Below are 22378 nucleotides of genomic sequence, written 5' to 3'. Positions count from 1 at the left end.
CAAAGAACTAAACATGATTAAAGATTTTAAAACAATACTTAGGTAACTACTCATAAAGGGCTCCCCTTAAACTAAAAAACCCAAAGCACCCATCATACCCCTTGGTAAGGTGTTAGATAGAGAGTGAGAGAAATATGTTCACTGTGACCCTTGAATTCAGTAGTTTACAGAAACTTCCAGCCAGTTCAATTAAGTTAGAAATTACAAAAAGTAAAGAAAAAAGAAAGCACATAAGGGTTGGAAAAGAAGAACTAAACAGCTATTATTTGCATATGAAATCATTCCAAAGAACCAACACATAAACTATTAACATGAGTGAACCTGTAAAGTTTACTGGATGTAATATTAATGTATAAAACTCAAATGTATAACTAAATACCACCAACAATCAGAATTCTACTTGAAGAGTACCACTTAAAATAGCATAAAAAATCAAAATACCCAGCATAAAATATGTGCAAGAGCTCAATATAAAAAACTGTAAAACATTATTGAGAGAAATTAAAAAATAAATAGATAAAAAACTTCACACATACATGTCATGTTAATGCAGTAGAAAAACCAATAATGTAAGGATGCCAGTTCTCTCCAAATTGACTGTTAAGAAATATATAAATGTTAAAATTTAAAATTTACAGGTTTCTTTCAAATTTAAAATGAAATGCAAAGGACTGAAAATAGAATAAAAAACTTGACAATAGAAGATAGGAGGACTTTCTTCCCTGAATATCAAAACTAATGATGAAAATGTAATATTAAAATGTATATATTTATATATATTTAAGAGAGTGTAGTATCAGCACAAGGGTAATCAAATAGTTGAATAGAATGAAGTAAAGATTAATAGATGCTTGATTTTTGCCAAAGATTTCACTGCAGATCAAATAGGGGAGAAGATAGGCTTTTGAATTATTGGTGGTAGGGCAAGTGAATATCCATAACACATATATACTTCATCCCAATGCAAAAGTTATTCCATGACTATTGTTGATCTAAATTCTCAAGATAAAGAAATATAGCTTCCAGCAGTTAATACGCAACAATATCTATATAATTTGGGAGGAGGGAATGATTTCTTCAATAAGATACAATGAACACTAGCCATGAAGTACAAGGTTGATAAATTAGGCTATTAAAATTAAGACCTTCTTTTTATTAATAGACTTGGGAAAGACAGTGAATATACAATGCACAGACTGGGAGCAAACATTTTCAACTAATATAACTAATAAAATGATTATATCCAGAATATATATAACTGTATTCAGAATATATAAAAACTTCTAGAAAACTATAAACAAGTAAAAGAGAACAAACCAATTTTTAAAAATGTTCACGTGACATTAGAAGTTACTTCAAAAAGTTCGTTATCCAAATAGCTAGTAAACATAAAAAGTACAGAGATATTCAAATAAAAAACATTATGAGTTATACAACAATATTGTTAAAACTAAAACTTAAAATAGCGAAATTTGACAAAGTTGTGGTTCAACTGGAATTCTTTATACTGTTGGTGGCAATTCAGATATTATAAATATTTGGGAGAACTGGTTGTCACTATCCAGTGAAGCTGAATATATGGAATTCCACTCCTACCCCTATGTAATAGACATGCTCACACATATGCACCAAAAAGCCTACATTAAAATTGTAATGATAGCATTATTCATAATAGCCAAAAATGTGAAAAAATGGCCATAAATAATAGAATGGATGAATATATTTTGCTTTTTGTTTTCATACAGTGGAATACTATACAGCAAAGAGAATGAATAGCTACACAAAACTACACAAATGAATCTCACAATTATAATGTAGCCAGATACTAGTACATACTATATGATTCAATCTAAGTTCAAAAACATCATACTTTACCTGTGGTTTCAGAAAACATGTTACAGGCTGATTTTGAAAGGAGAAAGAGTTAAAGATTGGGAAAGACAATACACTGGGGTTTTACACATAGTGGTGATGTTCTTAGTTTCGATTCAGCTGATGATCGCACTGGAAGATTCATGAAGTCATATTCCTAAAACTTTTCCATTTTCTCTTCTGTATATTATATTTCAGAAAAAGTTGTACAGGGCATATCTTCTTCAACAAGGTGATTCAACATTATTAAGAATACATCTTTGCATCCCTTAGAATCATCTTTCCTCCTATACCATGAGACATGATATTATAGCTGAATATTTATCTATGTCAACTTCTGGGGATGTAGAATGTATGTCCCATCATAAACTTCTGGTACTGGGGTCTTTATTGTTGTAGGTCAGGCCCCAAATATTAATGCCCTTTTCTTCCTCCTGACCTCTGAGTATGGATGTAGGTGAAAAGTTCCCAGAAGTTTTCATTCTTTTTTTTTAAGATTTTATTTATTCTTTTGAGAGAGACAGAGCATAAGCAGGGGAGAGGGGCAGAAGGAGAGGGAGAAACAGACTCCCCACAGAGCAGGGAGCCCAATGTGGGGCTCTATCTCAGGACCCTGGGATCACTACCTGACCTGAAGGGAGATGCTTAACGGTCTGAGCCACCCAGTCACCCCAGTTTTTATTCTTAACCCACTTTTCTCCCCCAAAACTTCACGATGGAGATTATATGCTTTCTGGCATGTTTTAAATTATTTTAGGATTTAATTATCTTCATATACTTAATTTATTTTCTGACATTATGATGTAGTACAGCTCAATGAGCAAAAACTCATTGCTGTCATACAGCCCTGGTTATAAATATCACCTGTGTATTTTTTAACTGTGTGATTTAGGGAAACTTAAACTCACTGGGACTCAATTTTCTCATTTCAAAAGAAGAGTAACAATGCTTACTCAGTAATTTACAGTAAAGGATGGAGTAAAATAACCAATGAACAATACTTTATATTGAATTTGTGTCATAGAATACTAATTCCGTTCTCCTCATAAATTATTTTTTTGAATCAAAGTGGTCAATGGAAAAATACCTTTTATGTAATAGAGAAATTAATACCTTTTTTTTCTTTGCAAGAGTATAGAATATTTAGAGGACATTGGTATTTTTAGGATGAAAAATGTAGAATGAATTAAACTCATTAATTTTCCATATATTCTCTAAAATTATTTTTCATAAATCTTGCTTGTCAAATAAGAGGTTCAAATAAAAAGCTCCGTGAGAAATTTCAATAGGAAACAAAATGTATTAAAAGTATTATTAGCTTTTTAATGGGACTCCAGTTTCAACATTTATGTAAAGGCTTTTTAAAAATGCAGCTGGAGTTTCATTAAAAATCTAAATTAAGAAAAGAGATGCTTTTCTTAAACTGACCAAATCTGTATATTTTTCCCCCTACAACTACCAGAGATGGGGGAAAGGAAGTGAGAACACACAAGGCTTTTAAGGTTGATGGCCAGAACTGGCATATTATCACCTTTGCCTTTCTGCCATTGACCTCAACCAATCAGAAAGCATAGTCCAAAGTCCAGGGATCAGGAAAGCACAGTCACCCCTGCTGAAGCTGCAGGGGAGGTGAAGCAACAGTTTAAAATATCACAGGTACTATAATTTTATGTAAGACTAATTAGCTTATAGCTAATTATGGACTTAAACCAAAAAAATCTTTAATTCATTTATTTGCTCATTAACACAGTCAACAACTAAATGAATATTTAAGGAATATCAGGTACTTCTGTGAAGTTAGCAAATCACTGACTCCAGATTTAAAAACATTAGTTATCACTTCATTTGTTCATGTATTCAATACAAATTCTCATACTTCTAGTATGTTCTATGTCAAGTTATTTGGCAAATGTTTTCCAAAATTTAGCTATCTTGTATACCCAACGATTCTATCTATACTCGATAAAATAATTCAATGACCTATATTTATGGAGAGTTCTTCAGGAGTCCATTAAGGAAAAGTAAGCACTTTTTATAGATGATTTCTTTTTTTTAAGATTTTGTTTATTTATTCATGAAAGACACAGAGAGAGAGGCAGAGACACAGGCAGAGAATGAAGCAAGCTCACCCGCAGGGAGTCCGATGTGGAACTCAATCCCTGGATCCAGGATCACTCCCTGAGCCAAAGGCAGATGCTCAACCGCTGAGCTACCCAGGCAACCTCATAGATGATTTCTGAGATCCTCTATAAATGTAGATGAGATTGGTAGGATCTATTTAAAGAATCCTGGGTTAACATTTTATGATAATTTTTTTTTCCAGATGTTGCCAACTGTTGGCCTACTGATTGTGTTCAGCCACACATGAGCTTTGTTTGGTCAGCATCAAGGTTAAACATTCTTGCATTTGAATATATTTAGGATGGCATATATCCGCTGGTTTATCACATCACTCTCTACTTGTAAACTAAGGACTTGTTCTATCTGTACATTTGTTAAGCTTTCATATCCCCAAAGTATTTGATTTTGTAACCTTTGCTTGATGGCCTATAACATTGGAGCACTGGTTACCATTCATGCATGTATTTGAACTGTTTCAAAACTAGTGAGAAAGATTGGAGGCTTTCTTATAAGTTTCCTAGCCCTAATAAATTATGTGAACTGACCATTTAAACAGAAACATGTAATATCCACACTTCAGATGGGGAATATAAACGAAGTAAGCAATCAAGGTATCAGTCTGAGTTAAAAATGCAAAAGCAAATAAGACACAGTTATTGTCCTCAGTGAGTTCACTTTCTAGTAGGCAATCAACAAACTATTTTTGATGGGGCAGGATAAAGCTTCCACCTGGACTGAGTCTTGAAGGCAAATAGTGTTATAGGTAAATGAGGAAAAATGAAAGGAAAAATAAGGAATAAGGAAAAATTTCAAGTGCAAGGAAGCATATACGGCAACAATCACACATGACTTCTTGGGTGAAAAGGGGGTATATCTGAGCTCCTGAGACCAGATGATGAAGAGCCTCCTCTGCCATGCCAAGGTATGCTCCTCCAGCCTACTGTCTATCCACTTATCAGTCGTCTATATCTGGATAGTTCTGTGTCTCTATAATAGCTATTGCTAATTGCCTCTCCTGTATCCATCCTGCCCTTATTCAATTCTATCTGAGGGAAGGCAATATGTGTGAAAAAATATCTTGACTTTCCTACATGGCATTTTGTAGTTAGGTTTTTTGATAAGGCCCTCGTTGTGGCAAACAAAATGTGAGTGGAGGTATTGGTTAGGGCCTTCAGAAGAGCTATTACTACCCAGATAAAGAGAAACAGATTCAGCTGACACACGTCTTTTTTCCCCTTTACTCTTTGTTTGTACTCTTACTGGTACATGAAACATGGACATAATACCTGGCATTTTTTTTTGTCATTTTGAGAACATAAAGCTGAAGGCCAAATGCTAAGGGGTGGGGGGCAGGAAAACAGAATAGAAGGCAACTAGGTCTCATGATGGCATCATGGAACCAAATCAGCCCTCAACTCCCTCTTTCTGGACACTTTGCTTCTGTGGAAATAATAAATCTACTGCTTGTTTAGACCACATGTGGTCAGATTTTCTGTGTCTTGCACTCTTGATTAATAAACCATTGACCACTATAATAGACACCGGGAGTCATAATGTCCTTAGAATTGTGATAATTTCTATTTGTAGTAGATTCCAAAATAACAAGAATGTGGCCTTTGATTCTCTTTAACGTATGTTTAATAAAGGAAACTTGTGCTTCTATACTGACTACTCTTTCTGTGAGCCAGGAATCCAAGTACCTGAAGACATCCACTAACCTTCCCTGGAAGGTTCATTCATAGACTCATCTACATACTTACTACTCCAGGTAATTTAATATTTTTCCTAACACTACTTTGCTTTAAGAGAGAATCTGGTCATCCCGAGATACTCTCACTTAAGTAACAACTTCTATATTTAAACCTTGAATAAGATATGATCACTCAGGAGTTTAATTTTCCTGTGTACAAGAAAAAGGATGCAGGTCACAAGTATGGCATTTGTTGGATATAGGGTATTGTGGGGGGATAGATAAAAAGAGCCACACATGTAGAGGGGTAGTTGGACACCATAAGAAAGCCATTCTGAAAGAGTAAGACATTAAAATGTATTCATTTTCAGCAAGGCTATTCTTTTTCTCTGAAGTATAAAAGAAGGTGTTTGGGCATAGGTTCTTGCCATTAACTTTTGACGCAGAGGAAGAAAAATGACTGGCAATTCTCTTCGGGTAAATCTGCTTCTTTTTCTCCAAGAGCCAGCATAGTATCTGTTCAGTGACTTCCTAGGTGGAAGTAATGGTAGGAGATTTTCTTCCTCAGCTGGAAGGGAAAATTTTGCTCTTTATAACCAACCTGAAAAGAACCCAGCCCCCTGGGCATGTGCTGGGCCTTGGTGCTGGCTTGGTTGAATCACATATCTTGGACTCTCCCAGCAGGGAATACTAATGCCAGCATGAACAACTGTGTACCTTCACATGGTCAAAACATTCTCATTTTCTTTGCTAGGAATGAACATTATCAGAAAAAAATAAGAAATGACTGTGGTCTGATAAAAAAAATATGTTTTCCAAATGGGAATGAAGTTATAAGAGAACCTTTTCTTTCTGTGATAAGCTACTTTGTCTTCCATAGACAATTTTAGCTAACATGTGGCAATTCATGTTTGAAAACCTTACTGCCAAATCCCACATGTTTATGATTTCCTTAAAGATCAGGCTGTATTCAAGTCTCACACCACTGAGCTGTGAATGTTTAAACATAAAATAAATCTTTTGGCTTGTAAAGTGTGTCAATTTTCCAAGGGATGTTGCCTTTATATTGCATGAGAAACTTTTTATTGGAATAATGGGAAATAAGAAAAAAAAAGGTTCCAGAAGTGTAAGTGGTTTTTGAGGTCATCCAGTTTGATGTTTAAAATATGTTTGAATAATTCCCATGGATTCCTGAATGATGATATTTCAACCCTGAGAATGCGTTGAACAAAACACTTAAATGATTCAGGTAGTCGATTTTATTTCATTGATCAATTTTCTATTCATCACTGTCAAAAGATTTCCATTTATTTATTTATTTATTTATTTTCCTCTTACTTAAAATATTTTCATTAGTACAAATGCTTTCTCAATTAAGTTACTAATAAAAATATGATTGTTGATCAATTTTTTGACCAAAAATAAATTTTTACTCATCAATTTTGATATCCCTTTTTGTGGCCTTTATTTCCACTAATTCCAATTTTCCCATGACAAGTAATAGAATGTATTTAGTTCCCAGGAAATGTGAGAAATTTTTGAGACAAATATAAGAGAGACAGAGATGGAAAGGAGAGTGAGTGAGAAGAGAAGTGATGAGAACAAATGAACAGAAAGGAGTCTGTTAGTCATCAACACTGAGAGGAAGCATGTGGTGTCAATACAAACCAGAGAGCCAAGAAATCATGTTGGTAATATCATAGATGGTGACCCGATTCAGGTTCTTCTTCTGACTGAATGCAACTCTAGCATAAGAAGGTGAGATTTGACCTGTCCTTCCCCTGCAGGGGTATCGCTTCAGTCTATTATCCAGTGTGGGTTGTACCTGGCACCAAGCAGGGTTTCCACTTTGACTCTGAAGTCCTACATCACCAGAGTTCATCTTGTGTTTGAGTGTGGATATAATTTTGTGACTGTCTGCCTCCATTTGTGCTATCATTGATTTGTATTTGAGTGGAAGACAGATGGAGCCCCGAGAGTCAACTTTCGAGCCATCCATGAGACAAATCACAATCCCATTTTAATGAACGAAGCACAGATACACTGTGTATCAGGTCCTTTGCCATCATCATATTAGTCACCTGGCTGTATTTCATTGTATCCTTGGAGATTGGAAGTGTTCAGCACTCTTTAATCACTCTTTTATATATCTTGGATTTTGTTTCTTTTATTCATCTCATTCAATACTTGGAATTAAATGAATATTCTTTCTCTCAGACTTTACAATCAATAGGGATGCACAGTAGAGAAAAATCTCTCATAAGCCTAACTATTTCAGTCAATCTACAATTTAATTGATTGAGTACCCACAAAATATCAGGCCCTCTAGTTGTTTACAAAGATTTGGAAAGCTTACAAATTATTTGGCACTTTAAGTTACTTACAAATGCACTTTTTATTTGCTTGACAATGCTATTCATTTTTCCATAAAGGGATGATTTATGTTGGCTTTCATTTTTACATTATCCATGGACTCTAGTCAAATGACAGTGTCACCCATCAGTTCCTGGGGGGTTGCAAATTCTACCCTTAGCAAGTTATTCCTTTAATTGGAGTGAGAGTTTGGAACTGCTGCCATGCCTTGACTCATAATCTCAGGGTGTCCTTAAATGTTATGTTATCATTAATTATCCAAAACAGAGCCCTTGTAGTCTATCCAAATGATCAAGAGATGGATGAGCTCACCACCAAGAGAACAGTGAAAGCAGCTGCACATTGAGATGCTGGCCAATACATATATATATATATATATATATATATATATATATATATATATATAATATGTGTTTCCCAGGACATTAGGGAAAGAAACAGACTGATCCTAAATCATGGCAAATATCAATAAGGCTTTATTGCATGGCATACATTTCTGAAGCTTATGTCCTTTTCTCTGGCCATCACAGTGGAGTGGGGAGAGCTAGAAGTTGAATCAGACACTCGGGTTTTCATTTTGGTAGTAACTTTCTTTCTTCCAATTCATCAAATATCTATTGTGTACCCACTATGGACTTGGCACAGTGTGAGGTACTAATGATACAACTAGGCTCAAGACTGATTTAATGGAACTTAATTGAGTAATGATACAACTAATTATTGAAGTATAATTGCAATGAGTGCTACACAAAAACAAAGCATATGAAAGTGCCTACCCTGAGAAAACCTAACTCTGGTTAGAAGTTGGGAGAAATCTAGAAAGGTTTTCTGAATAAATAAAATTTAACCCCAAACTTAAAAGAGTCAGTTAAAGACAAGTTAAGTAAGGACAAGATACAAAGGAGTATCAAGAGCTCTAGGCAGAAGAACAGCATGTGGGAATGCTCTCACAGGGTTGATTGGTACACCCAGAACTACAGGGTCTGTAGGCAATGCAAGCTGCTTATATCACTGGGTATAAATGGCCTCTTCCATGAAATACCATGATAGCAATATCTTTCTTGGATGGACATGATGAAAAAGAATGAGTTTATATAAAACATCTGGTGTGCATACACATACATACACATGGGGGAGAGACTGCAAAATAAAATCACAGTTTTTTCGTATGAAGCTGAATTTTATGTGAATTATAGAATTTTTCATGAAAATCATCCCAGATGACACTTTCTTTATAGATGATGTCAATAAAGCTTGTTATTTACCCTAGATTACAACATTGCTTAAAGGTAGAGCTAGTCATGCATTTTCTGATCCTGAATTCATTGCTCTTTTTTTTATGCAGTGAGTTTCAAAATAAATTATTTGTTCGAATCACATATTACTCAAGATTACATATTAACTGTTGAAGTCAGAACTTGAACCCAGATCTGCCTAATAGTAAAACCTATGCTATTTATACCAAATTATAGTGGTACTCAATAAATGAATGAAACAAATAAATGAATGAGTGAATGAATATGCAAAGCTTAGCAGGCAGTATTGTGAATTAGGCAGTGTTTTGATTGACACACAATAATAGTTTTGAGAAGAATATTTTTATCATTTAAGAATTTTTAAAAACAGAATCCGTCTCTGGCTATATGAGATAAAAGAGGGTGTTGTTGTAAGAAACTAAATTGGTGGAAGCCTTGGAAAATAAACAATTCCAGAGTTTGGCAGCAAGAACAACCAGACTGGGATTTTGCTGCTGCTTTCAATATGGACTCCATGGCAATAGTGGATGCATTCCAGCCATTAACTCATGTTTGTGGTGCTTGTGTTGATTCTAGATAGCTTTGTGGGAATATCTAATTGGCTGAGCAAGGGTCAAATGCTTCTGCCAGGGAGTGAGGAGACAAAATTTCCGGTGAGGGAGGTAATACATTATGTCCCTCTAATATTATAAGCAATGGGGATTTATATAAAAAAGTGAAGGAGGTTGGATGTTTGACAACCAAAATAATAAAATATTTCACTACAGAACTTTTTTCTGAATAGTGATGAAAGTAGGAAGTAAAGTAAAAAATAAGTTTAAGTCAACTAATACTTTGAATTTGTCTTAAAGAGTTTTCAGTCATACTATGAGAAAGCAGAAGATTCATTCTAAACAGCTAAAAGCAAGAGAGGAAAGAAATCAATATTAAAGTAAAGGATTCTGAAGCCACATTGAAATGGAAGCAAAGAATTAAATATGCAAATGTCCTTTTTAAATTTGAAATATAGCAGCTTTAGTATGCATTCACTGACCTACTACATGAGAATAAAAAATATTAGTGAGGGAGAAAAGAACAAAAACTAAAGGGTTAATATATATATATATATATATATATATATATATATATATATATATTGAGAATTACGGCTCTATTTTAGAAGCATTAAAAAAAACATTACAAAGTACTCAAATTAAATTATTCACATTGTGGGAATGAATGGTAAAACGTCCATCACGTTTTTTTAGCAGAAACAAAAATAAAACAAAAAACCCCCAAAAGCAAACACTCATACATGGATAAAATACGCTGGTTTTTTGTCTTACTTATTGATTTACTTATTTTCCAAAAGCATAAAGCTTTGTTTCTATCATCAGTTTGGGCAGAATATCAGTTCTAAAATATGGGAAACAACAGTGCATTTTTTTTGTCATACACAGGCACATGTATTTATAAGAAGGGATTTTGTGATAATTGGCTGGAATGAAGGTTGTATTACTTGTGGGTCTCATCGTCCTCTCATTCTATATCCTCTGTCACTACCAAGAGCAAAAAAATTGTTGATTAAGCCCTTTGTTTCTCAGTGAAGTCCTTAGACAAAGGAGGTCTCAAAATGGCACAATATTCATAGATCATGGAATGCTTTCTCATTCCCTCAGAGGATTTGAAAAAATACCAAAGATTATGGGTGTTTCCTGCATGTAAATTTCTAGAGAGAAATATCTTCATAAAGAATGCAGGCAATTCTGGGTACCATCTGAACCTGTCCAGCTCCACATAGCTCTTCCTTTAATGCCATAGTTCTTCCTTTCCAAGACTTTAGCAAGCTAGCAATTAAAGAAAGATGTACAGACCTCTAGAAAGAGGCATGATAAATAACAGTTAGAGCATGCTGAAGTCTTAACATGGTTCCAAGTGAGGAACTTCTACAGATTCACTCTAATCTTTACAAAGGCCTTATATAATAGATACTATTGTCCCAAGTTTCTTTGAAAAAGGGTGGCCCAAGGAGGTTAACTAAGTAGCTAAATTGCTCAATATCACATAGCTCTTAAATGGTGGATTGAATCATGGGCTCTTCAAGGCCCAAGTAAGCCTCTGCCTACCACTTCCCCTTTGAGGAAGATTTATCAGATTTATTCTGTGCCTCCTCTACTTGTGTTTCAGCATTTAGACTTTACAATTTGGCTGGAGAATAATCAAATAAAGAAGATATTTTTATGTTAGGCATGTTGGGTTCATTTTCATCAGCTATGGACATTTTGGCTCTTCACCTGAAGTAGGGTAGGTCTTTCCTGAGTTTCCAAATAGCATAAAGTTCACAAAATGAGAGTAACCAAAAGCATTAGTTTGTTTGGGTTCCGTTTCAAATTCTCATTCCTCTAATGTTTTTCCTGATTCTTTTCTGTTGTGCGCATACCTGCTTCATGGGAACCATAGCTCTTTCTGTTCTACTCTTACCAGCAGCTACCTAGTGAATCCCTATAGAGTTACTTATGAAACTTGTGAATATCATATAATTTTCAATATTTATAATTATGTAGTCCTTGTAGAATCTGATGAGCACTATAAAAATCATTTTCAAGGGGATCCCTGGGTGGTTCCGCGGTTTAGCGCCTACCTTTGGCCCAGGGCGCGATCCTGGAGTCCCGGGATCAAGTCCCATTTTGGGCTCCTGGCATGGAGCCTGTTTCTCATCCTGTCCCTCTCTCTCTCTCTCTCTCTCTCTCTCTCTCTCTCTCTCTCTTTCTCTCTCTATGTCTATCATGAATAAATAAATAAAATCTTAAAAAATAAATAAATAAAATTGAAAAGCAGGAAAATATCATTTAAAAAAATCCTTTTCTGGGGGCATCTGGGTGGCTCAGTAGTTGAGCGTCTGCCTTTGGCTCAGGTTGTGATCCCAGGGTCCTGGGATGGAGTCCCACATCGGGCTCCCCACAGGGAGCCTGCTTCTCCCTCTGCCTGTGTCTTTGCCTCTCTGTGTGTGTGTCTCTCATGAATAAATAAATAAAATCTTAAAAAAATCCTTTTCCTACTACTATCAAATTAATACATTCACATAAAATATTCAAAATCTAAATTTACTCTCCGGAGGTGAAGATTCTGGAATGGTGGCATGAAAAAAAGGTTAAAATATCCTCTCTACAGCAAATATACATGTGGGAGGAAAAATGATAAAAAGTAACCACTTCAGGGCTGGAAGTAAACCAATAGCAAACAACAAGTTGAGAAGCACTTATTCATAAAATGCTACTGGAACCTGTAAGGACAGTGGGAGCTCTAGCCTTTTTTTGTGCAACCCCTCATATCCCTTTTGCCCAATTCAGGTGAAGTGATAGTTTTTCCAAGTGATAGTTTTGCAGCTGGCCCTGAAAAAAACAGAAGTCATGTGTCCAGAGGGTCTAACTTAATTTGGCTCCAAGGTCAAATGCTACATTCACATTACTAGTAAAAGTAACAATTTGAGGAGGAAAGGAACTGAGGAATCTGCTATTCTCTTCTCTCCAGGTTGAGAAGATGTCAATAAACTATACATTTAATGAAGTGAACTGAGAGAAGTAAGAGAGTTATAGCAGGACCAGATAAGCTGCTTATACCTTCCTGGCTGACTGGGGAAATAAGCACATGTACAAAGAAGATGAAAATGAAGCAAGCAGAAAGTAAAAGTCTAAACAGAGTTGAGAACCAGTTGAATTTTGAATGCATTCCACGGAGACAGTCCTTCAGCGGAGGGGAAAGCCTTATGGAATCCATGTGTTTAAGCACAATCTCTGCCCAAAATATGGACTGGTCACTAAGCCATAAAGACACAGGGGTGATCCTCAGGTAGATGGGTTAAAAAAACAAAAGTAAGGATTAAAAAAAATCAAAACTAAACTAAATAAAGACACCGGTGGCCATTCTTCATGGGAGTTTAAATCCAGGCAAACTGCAAAATAAACAACAAAAGCCCACATACCTAAGGAGGAAATTAGAGTTGAGTAGCTGTGTTATCTACAATGTCTGGTTTATAACAAAAATTCTGACGTGATAAAAAGGAAAACGTAATCCATACTCAGAAATAAAAAAAATAGTTAATAGAAACTAAGGAGTTGGGGATACCTGGGTAGCTCAGACATTGAGTGTCTGCCTTCAGCTCAGGGTGTAATCCTGGAGTGCCTGGATCCAGTCCTGCATTGGGCTCCCTGCAGGGAGCCTGCTTCTCCCTCTGCCTGAGTCTCTGCCTCTCTCTCTGTGTCTCTCATTAATAAATAAATAAATAAATAAATAAATAAATAAATCTTTTTAAAAAATTAAAAAAAGAAACTAAGGAGTTGGATATAGCAAAATACAATTACATTAAAAGGATTCAAGCAAATAAATTTAAAATAAAACCATATTCAAATAATTAAGGAAAATATGACAAGGATAGCTCAACAAGTAGAGAGCAGCAGTAGGAAATATTTATATATATATTTATATTTATATATATATTTATATATATTTCTTTTATATATATATATATTTCTTTATATATATATTTATATATATATTTCTTTTTTTAAATGGAGTGGAAATTCTGGAGTTGAAAATTATAATAATTGAAATAAATATTTCACTAGATGGGCACAACAAATATTTAATTGATGGAAAGAGTAATCCATGAACTTGATGGTAGATGAGTAAATATCACTTAATATGAAGAACAAATATTGATGAAAAGTGAACAGAGCCTCAGAGACCTGTGGGAAGACATCATCAAACATACCAATACTCAGGTAATGGGAATTCCAGGAATGAAAAGCAAGTGGTACAAAATGTAATTGAAGAAGTAATGACCAAAGATATCTCAAATTTTATGAAAAGCTTTATTTTTTAATTTTTTAGAAGATTTATTTATTTATTCATGAGAGATACAGACTGAGAGGCAGAGACACAGGAAGAGGGAGAAGCAGGCTCCACGTGGGGAGCCTGATGCGGGACTCGATCCTAGATCCCAGAATCATGACCTGAGCTGAAGGCAAGCGCCTGACCGCTGAGCCACCCAGGTGTTCTTGAAAAGCTTTTATCTATAGATCAAAGAAGCATAATAAACAAGCAGAGAAACACAAAACATTTATATCTAACATTTTATTAACATTTATCGCAGCAGTCAAACTTCTGCAAGATAAAAATTTGTTCTAATAATATGATATTTTATAAAACTATAAATATACTACTCAATTTTGGGGTTTATGACATATGCAGACATATGATACATATTAATAAGAGTATAAAGGACAGGGAGGACATAGAAGATTATTAGGACAAAGTTGCTATGTATTACTGGAGTTTAATAATTATTAATCAGAATTAGTTTGTGATAATTTAAGATCTATATTATAATCCTTAAAACAAATCTTAAGAAAATAACTTAAAAATACAGTGAAAATATCAAGACTGAAATTACAATGGTGCACCAAATATATTTGTGTAGCATAATGAGCAAAAAAAGTCAGTGATATGTTTGAATAAAGAAAAATAAAAGTCATGTATTAGGAAATAAAATCAGTATTGGTAAATTACCTTTATTCCTTTTTATCTGCCTTTATAATTTTTTTGAATAATCCAACGTAGACATATTCTAAAGCATAGGTGCAGCTTGGTGTTGCCTGATGTCCTTCTAAGATTAACTGTGGATGTTGGTTCTTCTTCTATATATCTATTTTCTCTTAAGTAAAATATCATTGTCAAGGTGATATTCTAAGCAATACATCAAAAAATAAAAATAAAAAGTCAGCCAGGCTTCTAGTGTGATTCTCTAAGATACAACGGTCTAACACAAGTTTCTAATACTCTCAGTGGTGATGTTTCAGCTTTACTTTTATTTTTAAATCTGTCACCAACCAATGTTTTTATGAAATATAATAAAATAAATTTTACAAAAGTGAAATTTTTAAAGACCAAAAATCTAAGGTAATTTTTTTCATTGTAAGAATAACAGATCTCATCAAATTGCTAGCAAAGCTTCCAAACACTCAATTTCTATACTTATCACATTATGATGGTTAATTTTATGTGTCAACTTGACTTAGCCAAGGGATGTACAGATAGCTGGTGAAACATTATTTCTGTGTTTCTGAGAGGGTATCCCTGGAAGAGATTAGCATTTGACCTACTGGTAATGAGTAATGAAGATTCACCTTTACCAACACGGGTAGGCATCATCCTATCTGATGGAGGTCTGAATAGAAAAAAAGGTGAAGTATGGGCAGATTTCCTCCTCTGCTTGAGTTGAGCTTGAACTTCTCCTACTCTCTGACCTACAGGTTCCTTTTTTTTTTAAGATTTTATTTATTTATTCATGAGAGAGAGAGAGAGACAGGCAGAGGGAGAAGCAGGCTCCATGCAGGGAGCCGGACGTGAGACTCGATCCCGGGTCTCCAGGATCATGCCCCGGGCCGAAGGCGGCGCTAAACCTCTGAGCCACCCAGGCTGCTGGTTTTTAAATGGGAATTTATACCTTAGGCCTCCAATTCTGAGACTTTTGGACTCAGATTTATACCATCTGCTCCCTGGTTGTCAAGCTTCAAGACTGAGCCTAAATGATACCACCTAATTCTTTCCTGATTCTCCAACTTGCAGGTGGCAAAATGTGGGACTTCTCAGCCTTCATAATAGTGTCAACTAATTCCTATAATAAATATCTTACTATATTATCTATCTATATCTATTATCTATCATCTATCTATCTATCTATCTATCTATCTATCTATCTATCATCTATCTATCATTATTTATCTATCTCCCATTGGTCCTGATTCCCGGGTGAACTCTGAGTAATACACACAGTCTGGACACAAACAGTTTAGGGAATGACAATAAGCCACAAAACACGTTCTGAGTAGTTCCGCTCTAAAAGACTACCGAAAAAAAAAAGACTACCTCCAGTGTTTGGTTTTTCAAAAAATATTTTTTAAAATATTTTATTCATGAGAGACACACACAGAGAGAGGCAGAGATATAGGCAGAGGGAGAAGCAGGTTCCCTGCTTGATGTGAGAAGCATTGAAGCCTGATGCGAGACTCCATCCCAGGATCCCAAGATCACGACTTGAGTCAATGCTCAACTACTGAGCCACCCAGGTCCTCAAGACTTCCTCTAGTTTCGAGGGCAAAGAGTAGTTAACAGAGTGGTCAGAGAGTGCTTATTTGAACTCCAACGGTTATTGAGGTTTGTGTTGTATAAGAGCAGAACAGATGGTCATTTGTGTGATGGAACGTTGAAATCAGAGGAGTTACCCTGCTCCCCATTCTAATGCTTCTGAACTTGAATACCCAATGGTTTCTTCCTTTTTTTTTGCATCCAGATTTTGCTCTTCTCAAAGGGAGCATGGTTAAAAGATCTGAAGGACTTACTTCACTCAGCATAATACCCTCCAGTTCCATCCACCGTTGAAGCAAATGGTGGTATTTGTCGTTTCTAATGGCTGAGTAATATTCCATTGTATACATAGACCACATCTTCTTTATCCATTCATCTTTCCGAGATGGACACCGAGACTCCTTCCACAGTTTGGCTATTGTGGACATGGCTGCTAGAAACATCGGGGTGCAGGTGTCCCGGCGTTTCATTGCATCTGTATTTTTGGGGTAAATCCCCAGCAGTGCAATTGCTGGGTCGTAGGGCAGGTCTATTTTTAACTCTTTGAGGAATAAGTCAATCGGAGAAGGACAAACATTATATAGTCTCATTCATTTGGGGAATATAAATAATAGCGAAAGGGAAGGGAGAAGAAATGGGTAGGAAATATCAGAAAGGAAGACAAAACATAAAGACTCCTAACTCTGGGAAACAAACTAGGGGTGGTGGAAGGGGAGGAGGGCGGGGGGTGGGGATGAATGGGTGACAGGCACTGAGGGGGGCACTTGATGGGATGAGCACTGGGTGTTATTCTGTTATGTTGGCAAATTGAACACCAATAAAAAATAAATTTATTATTTAAAAAAACTAATTTTAAAAAAGTCATAAACGTCTTATAAATAAAAAATCATGTCTGAAAAAAAAAAAAAGATCTGAAGGAGCAACTTGCCTAGAGGAGAAATGGAGTTATCCTGAGAATGCTGAGGGAGAAGTGGGAAATTGGAGAAGGAAAATAAATATCCTACTGAGAAGTAGGAGTTGGAAAATGTATTCCCTAAAGAAGATTTCTTGGGATGGTGATAAATCCAAATTGCCTTGACCTGGTAATGAATTTCTTTAGCAGACTTTATTATACCAGGCTGTAGCCATATGTAAGGCTTATCAAAGTGATAAGATGCTGTTGCTTTTTGAGTGAACTCTGATGCCCTTTAGCCTAGTTTAGCAATAGTTAAACAATGTCTTCTTCTGAATTTGTATAAAACAACTTTCTGTACAGCCTGCAAACATACATCCCTAATTGCTAGATGATAGCAGATAGAAAAATAAAAAAGAAGATGGAATTTTGGAAGCAGTACAAATCAAATGGAAATGAGGAAATTGTGCATAAATGTAATTTATTTTTTAGACAACCTCATGTGCTTTTTAGATATAATCAGTTCCTAACCATTTCTGAATGGTGCCTTTTTGCATATAAACTCCCTTTTAAACAGGGATGAGAAATCTAATGGTTTTCTTTATCAATGCTAGAATTGGATTATAATGCAAACATAAATGTAGGTGTATATATGCAAAAATTTGTAAATCACACAGAAACAAGTGTTTGCTTATGTATGGAAACTATTACAGTTGAGGGTTCTTCTCAAGCCTTGTTCTCAGTATGTAAAACTTCCTTGTAAGAAATGTTTAATGTCAGACTAGTTCTTGTAGTTTCATGGAATACTCCCACAAAGTCCCTTCCAGTTACTTTCTGTGAGTCAATGAACAACACCTTTGTATAATAAAAAAATGAGAAGAGTCACCATGTCTTTTAAGGAACCATGTGGTACCACAAAAGAAATGACACTGGGAAATTTAGTCTAGGTGTTAGAAGTTTGAACTGCATAAATTCAAAGAATATATCCATGAATTGGTGAAATTGAGTCAATATTCAATTTTGAAAAGATGGTCTCTGTCTTTTTTATGTAATCTTATTTTTTCCAAATATTTATCTGACATTAATTGTAAGCAGAACCTTTTGATAGAATGATAATGGGTCTCTGCTGCCCATTCTCTTGTTGAAATCCTATCCAAAGATTAAAATGTAGGAGAAAAAGAATGTGTCTGTATTTGGAATAACTCACCCCACATTAAAGGGTCTTCTCCAAAGTGAAATCTAACACAATTCAAATACATAGTAGGTACTGAGTAAAATTTGTTAAATGAATGTGCAATAACTCATTGCTATTTGGTCCAGAGATTCTCTCTTCATAAGAGGAAACTTGCTTTTTTTAAACATGAAAGATGTTTTAACAATTATTTTTTTAAGATTTTATTTATTTTATTCATGAGAGACACACGGGGCAGAGACATAGGCAGAGGGAGAAGCAGTATCGCTGCAGGAAGCCTAATGAGGGACTCGATCCCAGGACCCTGGGATCACAACCTGAGCCAGAGGCAGATACTCAACTATTGAACCACCCAGGGGCCCATGCTTTAACGATTATTAATGTTATCTCTTAAGCATGTGATTTTTATACTAGGGGATCCACATTGTGGGCTTGTGGGAAGGAGAGAAAAAACTGGGAATTTTAACATTCAGCCTCTTATAGTCAAAAGTGGGATTTTACAGCAAGACCATGATATTCAACCTAAACTACTTTCTTGAGAAAGGACTGCTTATATTTTATTTTTGATTTTCCTCTTTAAGCATATTAATAGACAGAGATGTCAGGGTAGATTTTTACATGAGGAAAAGTAAGTAGAAAGAAGAAAGTATGTTAGACCCTCTCTTGAACTAAGGTATTTAGGGAAAGAAAGGGAAGGGAGGGAGGAGAATGAAAAAGCTAGATAAACATCAAACTTAGAGAGAAAGAGCTGACTTGACACTGAGACAAGTGCTGAGCAGTCATTTGCGGTGTGCCAGAAAGTCATCTCATATATTCTCATGTCTCATCAGTCATGATGACCAGTGTGCTTAGGCAGAGGGAGCTGCAGCAGCTGAACCATCCTGACCACTCTTCGTTCCAGGGTTGTATGGCTGCTGATTTGCTTGTGACCTGCTGTGACAATACTGGTGGAAGGACAAAATGACTTCATCAGAGGATACATATGAACATTCATGCCAGGGGACAAGAAAGAAGATGGACCAGGAACAAGCACTAGTTAACGCTGAGTTGAAGTCAGTAGGGCCTACCCCAAAACTATCACTGAAGCCTAGAGAAACCAGGCTATGAATAAAACTGGCTGCACATCTTTATACCTATGTCAGTAAGACATGCAACAACCAGAGGGATGCAAAAGAAGTATCGTTCTGGAATCCAAGGATTGACATGAGGTTAGAGAACCCTTATCTTCTGTTTCCTATTTTCCATGAAGCATATGGCGCTTGTTTTACCATACATTTAGATCCTGAGGTAAAGAGTCTAGGAGATGGGGAAGGCCATTCCAAAGACTGAGCCTATTTATGCAAGAAAGAAAACTCCCCCTTTAAGGAAGTTTAATTTTCAAACTGGACTAAAATTCAGATTAGATATTTAGCCTTTTTTTACTGCTGTTTGGGATGTGAAGCCTTGTATAAAAGAACATACTCAGTTTAATCAAGAATAAAGGAATGATCTTTAATTTTGAATGTCCAAGTGGCATTGTCAGCTAAAATGTATTACCTGAGGTCCTTCTTCCTCCATACACTTTTAATTTAAAAATTAGAATTATCTCTCAAAAGCAACCAGTATTGACAGACCTTGCTATTTTTCCCCCTTTAATCAGCTGGTTTCTCTTTTCTTTCTGAGCAATTTAATCTTGCAGAAGTCTTTCAAAATAGATATACAATTAAATGAGATAGATTTCTGTTTCCTAGCAAGAGGTGGGGGATGGTTTTAGAAGCTCACCTTTATAGCATGGTTAAGTAAGACATGTTAAGTGTGACAGTGTGATTTATACAAAATGTCATGAGAACACTGAAGACAGAGTGAATCACTCTGTGTGTCAGGGAAAGTTTTGCAGCTGAAATGATGTTTAACCCAGACCTTGAAGAGCCAGTGGTAATTGGCCAGGATGGCAAGAAGGAAGAAGGATATCCCAACAAACTCATTTAAAACCCAGACCTGAACAAAATCCAGGCAAGTTAGGGACTCTGCAAGTTTGTTGTGACTGAAACATATTGAGCACACATATAGAAGGGGAGAATTATTAGCTAGAAGGACAGAAGCAATGAGCCAGAAATACAAGCCTGTGTACAATTAAATATTGAATAGTGAGCCCATTCAATCTGTGAGTATTATGGGAACTATGAGTATTATGGGAGTTTAGCAAAAAAGAAAACTAATGACAACAGAATACTCAGTGAAGACTTCATGGAGCAGATGTAATTTATTCAGAGGCCCTCAGCATTACAATTGTTCTTATGTTAGCAGTATATACCTCACAGGACCAATGGGCACCAGTCACTTAAAGCATCAGGACTGGAGGGAAGAGCATGTGGCCCTTCTGATCGAGATGTGTGGCTGTTAGGCTGACTGATTCAGCTGTAGGTGTGGGAAAAGACTAGTTTTTTTCTGACCGTTTCATCTATGGCAGTATTTCCTCAGGACTGCTCCTAAGTACCATTTCCATTGATGAGTTACGTGTTTCCTATAACAAGAATTTTGTAGACAAAACTCAATGGGATTCTAGGATGTTCTTTATTAATATTATAATGGGTTTTGGAATGATTCAAGTGGTGATCATGTAATCCGTGCTTCTTGAGGAAATTTAACCATGTAACCCTCTCTTTGAGCTTTTCACAGGATTAACCTTTCACGGAATACATTTTAAGAAACACAGACATAGTTTGGCTGTTGACAAGAGGAGAATGTAGCATATCATTTGGCAAGAAAATAATTCAAAATATAACAGAGTGCCCTAGCAGAGTGTGGAGTTCTGCATAAGGAAATATTTAAGTAGGTAATATTTAGGTAGAAAAGTAAGGAGATGTATGACCTTTATGGAGGATGCTTCACAGAATCATATCTGACTTCACTTCTTAAAAAAAATATATTAGTTTCTATGGAAAGCCTTTCTGTCTCAAATTTGACATGCAACATTTTGACTAGTTGCTCTTCATTCTCTCCTTCCTTGTTCTTTGGTGTTTGGTACTGCAATTGAACTGTAATATTCTTCTCCCTACACTCTCCTCTTTTGCTCTAGTAGCTGAATTTAAGTACTCTCCTTTAGTTAGATTCAGGAATTACATGTATAGGTTCATGTTATGAGACTGTAGGCAAGATACTCCCTTACTCTTTCCAAGGTTCTCAATAGAGGTGGGAGGATCCATCATTTAAATCAAAGCACAGTTAGTGTGTGAGAAACAGGACCCTTGTTTTAGGGATGGTACCCATAGGAGCTAGGCAAGATCTCTCCTCCTAAATAGTCTGGGTAAGAATTAGGTGACCCATTCAAACAGTTAGGAAAAAGGATGAAGATCAGAACCCAATTCTGTGAGCTGGAGACCAAGATAAGAACTGGAGGACGATGGCAGGGTCATCTTTGCAGCAACAATGACTTAAAGTTCAATTCTAGTGTATTGGTCTGGAATTCCATAAATCCCAATTGCTTATGATCAGGATTGGTCTAAATGTGTATCTCTAGACTCTACTTATTTCCATACTCACATATATCAATTGCAAACTTCATATTTCTAGTTGAGTGTCTAAGATATCTTTTAGATATCAAACTTAGAATTTCCCAAACTGAACTGTTGATCACCTCTTCCCATTTCCAATCCTGATGCACCTACATACAGTGTTCCCTATCTCAGTTATTGACATCACCAGTAATCCATTTGCTCAGGCTTAAGACTTAGAGTCTGAACTCAGTTCAAGATCCTTTCTACTTTGGGAATTTCACCTCTGAAACTTTTCTTCCAGATAGTGTTATGTTTCAGTTTTTCATATCATTTAGTTCTGTCTTTATTATTTAATTAATTAGTTCAGCAAGATAGAACATA

This window comes from Nyctereutes procyonoides, unplaced genomic scaffold (genome assembly GCF_905146905.1).
Source record: "Nyctereutes procyonoides isolate TBG_1078 unplaced genomic scaffold, NYPRO_anot_genome, whole genome shotgun sequence".
NCBI classification, from domain to species: Eukaryota; Metazoa; Chordata; class Mammalia; order Carnivora; family Canidae; genus Nyctereutes; species Nyctereutes procyonoides.
The sequence above is the reverse complement of the archived record's forward strand: the minus strand, read 5'-3'. Positions refer to the sequence as shown.